Here is a 9368-nt window from a genome sequence, read left to right on the forward strand (position 1 = left end):
CCGTGAATCTCCATTCAGTTACTGGTTTCACACTCATTTGTGAGGTCACAGACTTGCCAAGGAGATTCATGATTCAATCCGTTAAAACAATTCTGTGTGTACATAACACATTTTTTTTTTCTTTTTCTTTTTTTTTTTTTTTTAAGACAGTCTTACTCTGTTGTCCCCACGCTGGAGCGCAGTGGTGCAATCTCAGCTCACTGCAACCTCCACCTCACAGGGTCAAGCAATTCTCCTGCCTCGGCCTCCCGAATAGCTGAGGTTGCAGGCATCCACCAACACACCTGGCTAAATTTTGTATTTTTAGTAGAGATGGGGTTTCACCATGTTAGCCAGGCTGGTCTCAAACTCCTGGTCTCAGGTATATACACATATTTTTATTATATATATATATATACACACACACACACACACACACACACACATACACAAAGGATTTGATTTAAGCCAGGTGCTGTGGTGTACAGCTCTAGTCCTAGCTACTAGGGAGGCTGAGGTGGGAGGATCACTTGAGCCACTGCAGTGATTACACCAGTGCACTCCAGTCTGGGTGACAGTGAGACCCTGTCTCTTAAAAAGAAGAGCCCTTAGCTACCTGCATTAATTAATGAACAGGCAGTGCATTTCTGTGTGGTTTTGTTTTGTTTTTTTAAGACGGAGTCTCACTCTGTTGCCCAGGCTGGAGTGCAGTGGCACAATCTTGGCTCACTGTAACCTCCGCCTCCTGAGTTCGAGATTCTCCTGTCTCAGCCTCCCGAGTAACTGGGATTACAGCCACCTACCACCACGCCCGGCTAATTTTTGTATTTTTAGTAGAGATGGGGTTTCGCTATGTTGGCCAGGCTGGTCTCAAAAGTCCTAACCTCAAGTGATCGGCCTGCCTCGGCCTCCCAAAGTGCTGGGATAACAGGCGTGAGCCACAGCACCCGACCTCAGGCAGTGCATTTCTAAAAGGTGGATAGTGTGATTCTTCAGAGGGTGAAGGGGAAGTTAAACTTGCCCAGTAAAATCTTCATTAGCCGAGTAGTCTGGATTGAAAAAGCAATACAATGCAAGTAGGTGTCTTCAGTTGCATTTTGAAGTAGGTTGGTCTCTATATTTCTTTTATTTTCGAGACAGAGTTTCGCCCTTGTTGCCCATGCTGGAGTGCAATGGCACAGTCTCGGCTCACTGCAACCTCCACCTCCCAGTTCAAGTGATTCTCCTGCCTTAGCCTCCTGAGTAGCTGGGATTATAGGCATGTGCGACCATACCTGGCTAATTTTGTATTTTTAGTAGAGACAGAGTTTCTCCATGTTGGTCAGGCTGGTCTTGAACTCCCGACCTCAGGTGATCCGCCCACCCTGGCCTCCCAAAGTGCTAGGATAACAGGTGTGAGCAACTGTGCCCGGCCGCAGGCTGGTTTTTCTGAGCCCCCTCCAGTCCCCCATTTCTGCTTTTTTTTCTCTCCAAAGATCAAAAGTTCCACTGGCGAGGAAGATCAAGGGACCAGGCCTTTCTAGTTTCCACATTATACTCCAAGCGCTGGTCTTAGTAAATTCAAGGCACCTGGTGGATTTAACCATTCGGGGGCAGAATTGTCACACACCAAAGGGGCATCTTTTGGAAAGTCACTGCACAGCGACTACCCATCTTCTGGAAGGTCACCGCTCGTCTTCCTAAATGGAAGCCCCAGTTTCTGGACTTGGGTGTGTTTTGAGGATTTGATGTTCTCCCAAAGTGCCTCAGTTTCCCTATGATGGGGAAGAGGAAGGGGACGGATTTTAAGAATCCTGGAGGCCGCTGTCCCTGTCCTTAGACCTGTGAGTCTAGGGAGATGACCACAGACAGGGCTGTGGGTCCTTTACTCTGAAAAGCATCACTTCCCCTGCCTGGAGTTCAGATCCTCCCTGGATTCATGGTGGGAAGTGAGCTCTGGCTCTCTACTTCACCCACGGCTGGCTGCCCGCTCTCCTGGCTCACGGGGCAGACAAGATGCAGCTTGCAGCCGGTTATAGAAATCACAGGTTCCTAGGGGCCTGGTGGCCCATCAGTGACAAAGGGCAGGTGGACCTGGTATGGCTGCACCAGAGGGGCTTTCTCACCCTGGGAACTGGGCTAAAAACCAAGCCCAGACTGTGGCCCATGCTTTTGTTCCCCCAGCCGCCTCGAGGTCCCTCCCTGCCTGCCTCCCACACCCCCACCCCACCTTAATTCTTTTTTTTTTTCCCCCAAGACGGAGTCTTGCTCTGTTGCCCAGGCTGGGGTGCAGTGGTGCAATCCTGGCCCCCTGCAACCTCCGCCTACCGGGTTCAAGCTATTCTGCCTCAGCGTCCCGAGTAGCTGGGATTACAGGTGTCCACCACCACACCCAGCTAATTTTTGTATTTTTAGTAGAGATGGGTTTTCCCATGTTGGCCAGGCTGGTCTTGAACTCCTGACCTCAAGTCATCTGCCTGCCTTGACCTCCCAAAGTGCTGGGATTACAGCCTTGACCTCCCAAAGTGCTGGGATTACAGGCATGCATGAACCACTGCGCCCAGCACCACGCCTTACTTTTGAGGAAGTGTTGGGAAAGCCGGCTCTGACATAGCTTGTGAGGCAAGCCCAGCTAGGGAAGGTGTTTCCTGCCTGACTTCCTCCCCAGAAGCAATAGCGGGGCCTGCTGTGGCATCCACTTCCTGCGGGGACTCAAGGCTGCTCACGCCTCAGGCTACATAAAGCAGGAAGGACCCACGCAGGAGGACCCCTCCAGAGGTGTGAGGGCGATTTGGTGGACACAGGCAGGGCCAGCAAGAGAGCAGAGGGCCCACCTCCCAGAGCCCCAAATGCCACAGGCTGAGAAGGTCTAGCTACATCCAAAGGACCTGTTGAACTCCTGCCCCGATTGACTCTCAAACTGTCCCCTCCTGTACGGTGCCCACACCCTCCAGGGGAAACCCCTGGATAGACAGCAGTCCCTGCAGGTCTCCAGAAAGACAAGGCCGGAACAGGGAACCCGGGGTGCGTGTTCATGAAGCTGTGGCAAGTGTGGACACCACAGCCCCAAGTTTCTTTTTCTGGCCTGCGGGAGATGAGCTTCGGTCCCACGGAGGTGACAAGGTTGTCCTCATGCGTGATGGGGATCTGCGGTGCCTTCAGTGAGTAAAGCCGCGTCTACAGGTCCCGCCTGTCTGCGGGCGGCCCGCCCCCATCTCCAGGCCTGTGTGACTTAGCGACTGTCCCAGATCTCCCCAGGGAAGTGGGGCAGGGGCCTGGCCCTCGGCAAGTCCCAGAGGGAGCGCACCACCGCTGACTTCACTGCGCTTCTTGGGGCTGGGGAGATGTGGAAATGGCCACTCCAGACCCGGTGACTGGTTGGCTCTTAGGACATGGTTTCCTCATTACAGAAATTTGTTTCAAGTGTACAGAAATCAACATCGGCCAGGTGCAGTGGCTCATGCCTGTAATCCCAGCATTTTGGGAGGCCGAGGTGGGTGGATCACCTGAGGTCAGGAGTTTGAGACCAGCCTGGCCAACATGGAGAAACCCCGTCTCTACTAAAAATACAAAAATTAGCCAGGTGTGGTGGCAGGAGCATGTAATCTCAGCTGCTCAGGAGGCTGTGGCGGGAGAATTGCTTGAACCCGGGAGGCGGGGGTTGCAGTGAACCAAGATTGCGCCATTGCACTCCAGCCTGGGCAACGGAGCGAGACTTTGTCTCAAAAAAAAAAAAACAAAATTCACCGAAGCCCCCAGGCGGGGTGGTGCACTGCAGGGTTTAGCCTTCCTGGGTGGCAGAGGGCATCTGGGCCCCTGAGCACGGAAGTGGGGCTCCCGCGGGGGCGGGGCTTGAAGAGTCCCCATTCCTGTGGTGCATATTTGATGAGGGCCCATGTCATGCCTGGAGCTGGGCCAGAAGCCACAGTGCATGGCCCAGCCTGTCCATGGGCTTGGTTACTGTCAGCCTGGCCATATCAGGGAAAGCTTCCAGGCCACCCACACAGCTGCACCACACCCAGACCAGCTCTCCAAGGGACATCATGAGACTGCCCCCACTGTCACAGCCCCGGGCCGGTGGTCCCAGCAACTTGGGGTGCCTGCTCTCCTTCGTGTGACATTTTCTTCATTCCAAGCTCAATTTAAACAGCAAGAAGCTGCCCTGCCTCCTATCTGGCAATTTCCCTGCCCCGCAGCTTGGAGGCAGCCCCTGCGCAGTTTGTATCTGGTGATGGCCAATGTTCGCCACCCTAGTACTTGACCCTATTTAATCCTCACGGCAGCCCATGAAGTGGGTAGATTGGTTAGTGCCATTTCACAGATGAAAAGACGGAGGCTCAGGAAGCTTCAGCCACGTGCACAGCTCAGCCGTGGCCTGCACATCTCCCCACGCGGCCTGGGCCTCCATCTGACTCCCCTGAGTTGAATGTCTAGGGCCTGAAGTCCGTTCTCTCATGTCCCTAGGCCAAGGGCTGGAGATCAGGTCTAGGAGAGAAGGGAGTTCCCAGGGCTGTGGTTCAGCTGTGTCCTGGGCCAGTCTCCCACGGGCAGGTCCCTGATTCCCCTCTGCCGAGGCCTCGGGGTCCACCCCTGCCAAGCAGAGCCCAGCACAGGTGATTTGGTGGATAAAGGAGGACGGGTCTCTGGGGAGGCAGTGAGTGGCCCACGTTTCTTTTTTGCCTTTTTTTTTTTTTGAGATGGAGTCCCACTTGCTCTGTCTCCCAGGCTGGAATACAGTGGTGCGATCTTGGCTCACTGCAACCTCCACCTCCCGGGTCTCCTTCCTCGGCCTCCTGAATAGCTGGGATTATAGGCACCTGCCACCACGTCCGGCTAATTTTTGTATTTGTAGTAGAGACGGGGTGTCACCATGTCAGCCAGGCTGGAGTGGCCAGCGTTTCTGCCTATTGACACCTGCCTGCCAATACAGGGTCGGTCACATAGAGCCAGCGCCATAGGCACCTTGGGGCCCATCCTGCTGCCCTAGGCAGCAGGGAGAGCTGGTCCTGTGGGCCGGCCCGGGAGGCTGCCACCCAGGGCTGTTCAAGGGGATGGATCCTGGCTGTCACTGTCAAGAAGAGGCAGCAGGAGAGCCTTAGGTTAGACCTGGGAAAGAACTGTCCCACACAAAGGCTGATTTGCTCCAGTCCTAGTAACTGCTAGATTTCCTCTCCTGATAAATTGTGCCAGAGGGCACTGTGTGGGTCCCATGCCCTGAAGCCAAGCCCCCTTTCTCCCCATATGGTCCCCACTGGCCTGGCCTTGGGGATTTCCTGGTTAAGGAAATGGCGAGCTCAGCCCATCTGGGGAAGGCCAAGTGGCCTGAGGGTGGAGAAGGTGACATTTGGAAAAAGGCCAGGACCGGCAGCTCAGACCTGGAAGCCCCCACTGCCCGCCAGCCTGGCTTGAGGTGACAGCTTCCCTCATGAGCCCCCTTCCCCCACCCATTCATTCATTCATTCATTCATTCACATTGTTCAAGGGCAAGGCATGAGAGGGCAACAGTTAAATCATGATCCTGGGTCCAGACTGCCTGAGTCCAATCATGGTTGTAGCCTGGCGCGATGGCTCATGCCTGTAACCTCAACACTTTGGGAGGCCAAGGCAGGCAAATCACTTGAGGTCAGGAGTTCGAGACCAGCCTGGGCAACATGGTGAAACCCCATCTCTACAAAAAATACAAAAATTAGCTGAGCATGGTGGCGTGAGCCTGTAATCCAAGCTACTGGGGAGGCTGACACAGAATTTCTTGAACTGGGGAGGCGGAGGTTGCAATGAGGCAGGATTGCGCCACTGCACTCCAGCCTGGGTGACAGAGCAAGACTCCGTCTCAAAACAAAAACAAAACAAATCCCAGTTCTGCATTTACCAGCTGTGGCAATCTGTTTTCCTCTCCGTTTTCCCGTCTGTGAAGTGGGAAAAATTGGACCCACTCCCCGACAGCCTCCTTGTGAGGAGAAGATGTGATCATAAATAGAAAGCACCTAGAATAGTGCTTGACGTAGGGCGGGGTGGCGGGGTGCGGGGGGCCCTTCCTGTTAGCACTCGGGACATGGGGGAATTCTTGGGGCCGTGGTATTGTTCTAACACCCAGTGATGGTTCACCAGCTGTCTCCTTTATAATAATTAGGTAAGAGATGCGGTTTTCGACATATTTCACAATACAAACATTTTTAGAAATTCTATTTCCTCCCCCTGAAAAAACTCTCTTATCTCTTTATTACTTCCTTCCTTTATTTTATTTTATTTTATTTTATTTTATTTATTTTTTTGAAACGGAGTCTCACTCTGTCACCTAGCCTGGAGTGCAGTGGCGTGATCTCGGCTCACTGCAACCTCTGCCTCCCGGGTTCAAGCGATTCTCCTACCTCAGCCTCCCAAGTAGCTGGGATTACAGGCTTGCGCCACCATGCCTGGCTAATTTTTTAATTTTTAGTAGAGACCGAGTTTCACCATGTTGGCCAAGCTGATCTCGAACTCCTGACCTCAGGTGGTCCACCCATCTTGGCCTCCCAAAGTGCTGGAATTACAGGCATGAGCCACCGTGCCAACCTTTTCTTTTTTTTAATTAAAAAAATTATTTGGATCTTGTTTCATCCACACATTAAATTAAATCCTGGCCAGACACAGTGGCTCATGCCTGTAATCCCAGCATTTTGGGAGGCTGAGGCAGGAGGATCATTTGAGACTGGAGTTCGAGACCAGGCCAAGCAGCATCTCAAGACCCCGTCTCTACCAAAAATAAATAAATAAATAAATATAAAAAGTGGGGAAAAAAAATCCTATGTCTTCCTGAATAAAGGCTGTGAGCCTGCTTACAGAGGTCATTACAAGGTCAAACTCAAGTTCGGAGCGCTTCCTGCCTCTGCTCACCCAACAAACTTGCTGGATACCCCGTCTGCAGAGCACTTTGTGGGAACATGACAGGGTCTCAGGAGGCCATAGGAGGAGAGTGGAAAGATCACAGGCAGGGGTTCGGGGTGTCTACAGGACAAACACGCTGGCCAGGCAGTTATGCAAGAGTGGAAGGACTGCTAGAGGAAGGGAAGGAAGTGCTGAGAGCCCACAAAAGTCTCTACTTACAACGATCCCCACTAGAACCTTCCTCTGCCCCGCCTTGACATGCCCAGGTGAGCACCACTGCGGGTCTGGCGTCTGTGCTGAGCTTTTTTTTTTTTTTTTTTTTCTGAGACAGAGTCTCACTCTGTTTCCCAGGCTGGAGTGCAGTGGCACAATCTCTGCTCACTGCAACCTCCACCTCCCTGGTTCAAGTGATTCTCCTGTCTCACCCTCCCGAGTAGCTGGGATTACAGGCATGCGCCACCACACCCATCTAATTTTTGTATTTTTAGTAGAGACCGGGTTACACCATGTTGGGCAGGCTGGTCTCGAACTCCTGACCTCAGGTGATCCACCCACCTCGGCCTCCCAAAGTGCTGGGATTACAGGCATGAGCCGCCGCACCTGGTCCCACTTGTGGAACTAGCATCTATCTGGAGAGGAAGCAAACATCACCCACCACCTCCCGCTCCCTCCTCTCACTACTGTCCCCGCCATCATCCCAGAGGTCACCCTGGCTTCCAACACCACAGCCTGGCTGGGGCGGTTTTCAAGCCTCTTATGACATCCTTCAGAACATGTGCTCTGTGCCTGCCTTCCTTCCGTCAGTGATGTGTCTGGAAGATTCCACGGTGTCGCCCTGTGGGACAGTTCCTTGTCATTGCTGAGTAGGTCCTGTTGCAAATGCCTATCTATCTGCATGGAAGGCTCCGAGATACATAGATGGAAATCACCATAGGAAGGGCTTGCAGGGCTGCTCACACCCAGGGCTGGGGACCTCGGGGTGGAGGTGGGGGACAGTAAGGACCAGAGGGAGCAGGTGCCGGCAGGTGATGTGACTTTTCTTCTCTATAAAGAAGCAAAGGCCGGGTGCGGTGGCTCACTCCTGTAATCCCAGCGCTTTGGGAGGCCGAGGTGGGCAGATCACTTGAGGTCAGGAGTTTGAGACCAGCTAGGCAATTTGGTGAAACCCCGTCACTATAAAAATACAGAAAATTAGCTGGACATGGTGGTGCATGCCTGTAATCCCAGCTACTCGGGAGGCTGATGCAGGAGAATTGCTTGTACCCAGAAGGCGAAGGTTGCAGTGAGCCGAGATCGTGCCACTGCATGCCAGCCTGGGGCACAGAAAGAGACTCTATCTCGAAAAGAAAAAAAACAAAAGAAGAAGAAGTGAAGCATTTGCCAAGCAAATCTTTCAGAGCTGATGGAATGGACCTTACACTTCTTGGATAATAAAAGCAGGAACAGGCCAGGTGCAGTGGCACGTGCCTGTAGTCCCAACCTACCGGGGAGGCCAAGGCAGGAGGACTACTTGAGCCCAGGAGTTGGAGGCTGCAGTGAGTTATGATTGTGCAGCTGCACTCCAGCCTGGGTGACAGAGACCCTGTCTTTAAAAAAAAAAAAAGACCAGGCGCAGTGACTCACACCTGTTAATCCCAACACTTTGGGAGGCTGAGGCGGGCGGATCCCCTGAGCTCAGGTGTTCGAGACCAGCCTGGCCAACAGGGTGATACCCCTTCTCTACTAAAAATACAAAATTAGCCGGGCATGGTGGTGCACACCTGTAATCCCAGCTACTCGGGAAGCTGAGGCAGGAGAATCGCTTGAACCCGGGAGGCAGATTTTGCAGTGAGCAGAGATCGCACCACTGCACTCCAGCCTGGGCAACAAGAGCGAAACTTCAACTCAAACAAATAAATAAAAGCCCAGTATGTCTCGGCTTTCATCTGCCAGGCTTCAACCCTCACCCCGAGGAGATCAGGTCCGGACCACGAGCTGACCCTGGGCTCGGGCAAAGATGAGTTGGTGCAGCCCCTGGCCTGCTGGGAGGCACAGGCTGCAGTAGGCTGCCTGGGGCTGAGGCTGGCCACTCATGAACTCATGACCTTGAATGAGTTCCAAAAGTTCTGGGCCTCCCAGGCTCTAGGGGGAGTGGGAGAGAGAGGCCTCAGCCTGTCCCTGGGCACGCTGCTCCCTCCTCACCTCTTTGTCCCAAATTCCCTTTCTGGCAAAGCTGACAATCTTATTTCACTCTGGAAGAAACTGAGTCAGCTCTAAGGAACAATTCAATGAAAGATTTGCTTACTTGAGGATCGGAACTCAAGTCTCACTCAAAGTCTGTGCCATTTTCATCCCAGCTGTCACTGGCACTCATCCACACATAGCCAAGGACGAGCACCTAGCACTTGCAATGCGCACTCCCATGCCCACGTTCATTCACTCATTCATTCATTCACTCATTCATTCACTCATCATTCATTCACTCATTCATTCACTCACTCACTCCTTCATTCACTCATTCACTCATTCACTCACTTGTTCATTCACTCATTCATTCGTTCACTCAT

This window comes from Macaca mulatta, chromosome 3 (assembly GCF_049350105.2).
Source record: "Macaca mulatta isolate MMU2019108-1 chromosome 3, T2T-MMU8v2.0, whole genome shotgun sequence".
NCBI lineage: Eukaryota > Metazoa > Chordata > Mammalia > Primates > Cercopithecidae > Macaca > Macaca mulatta.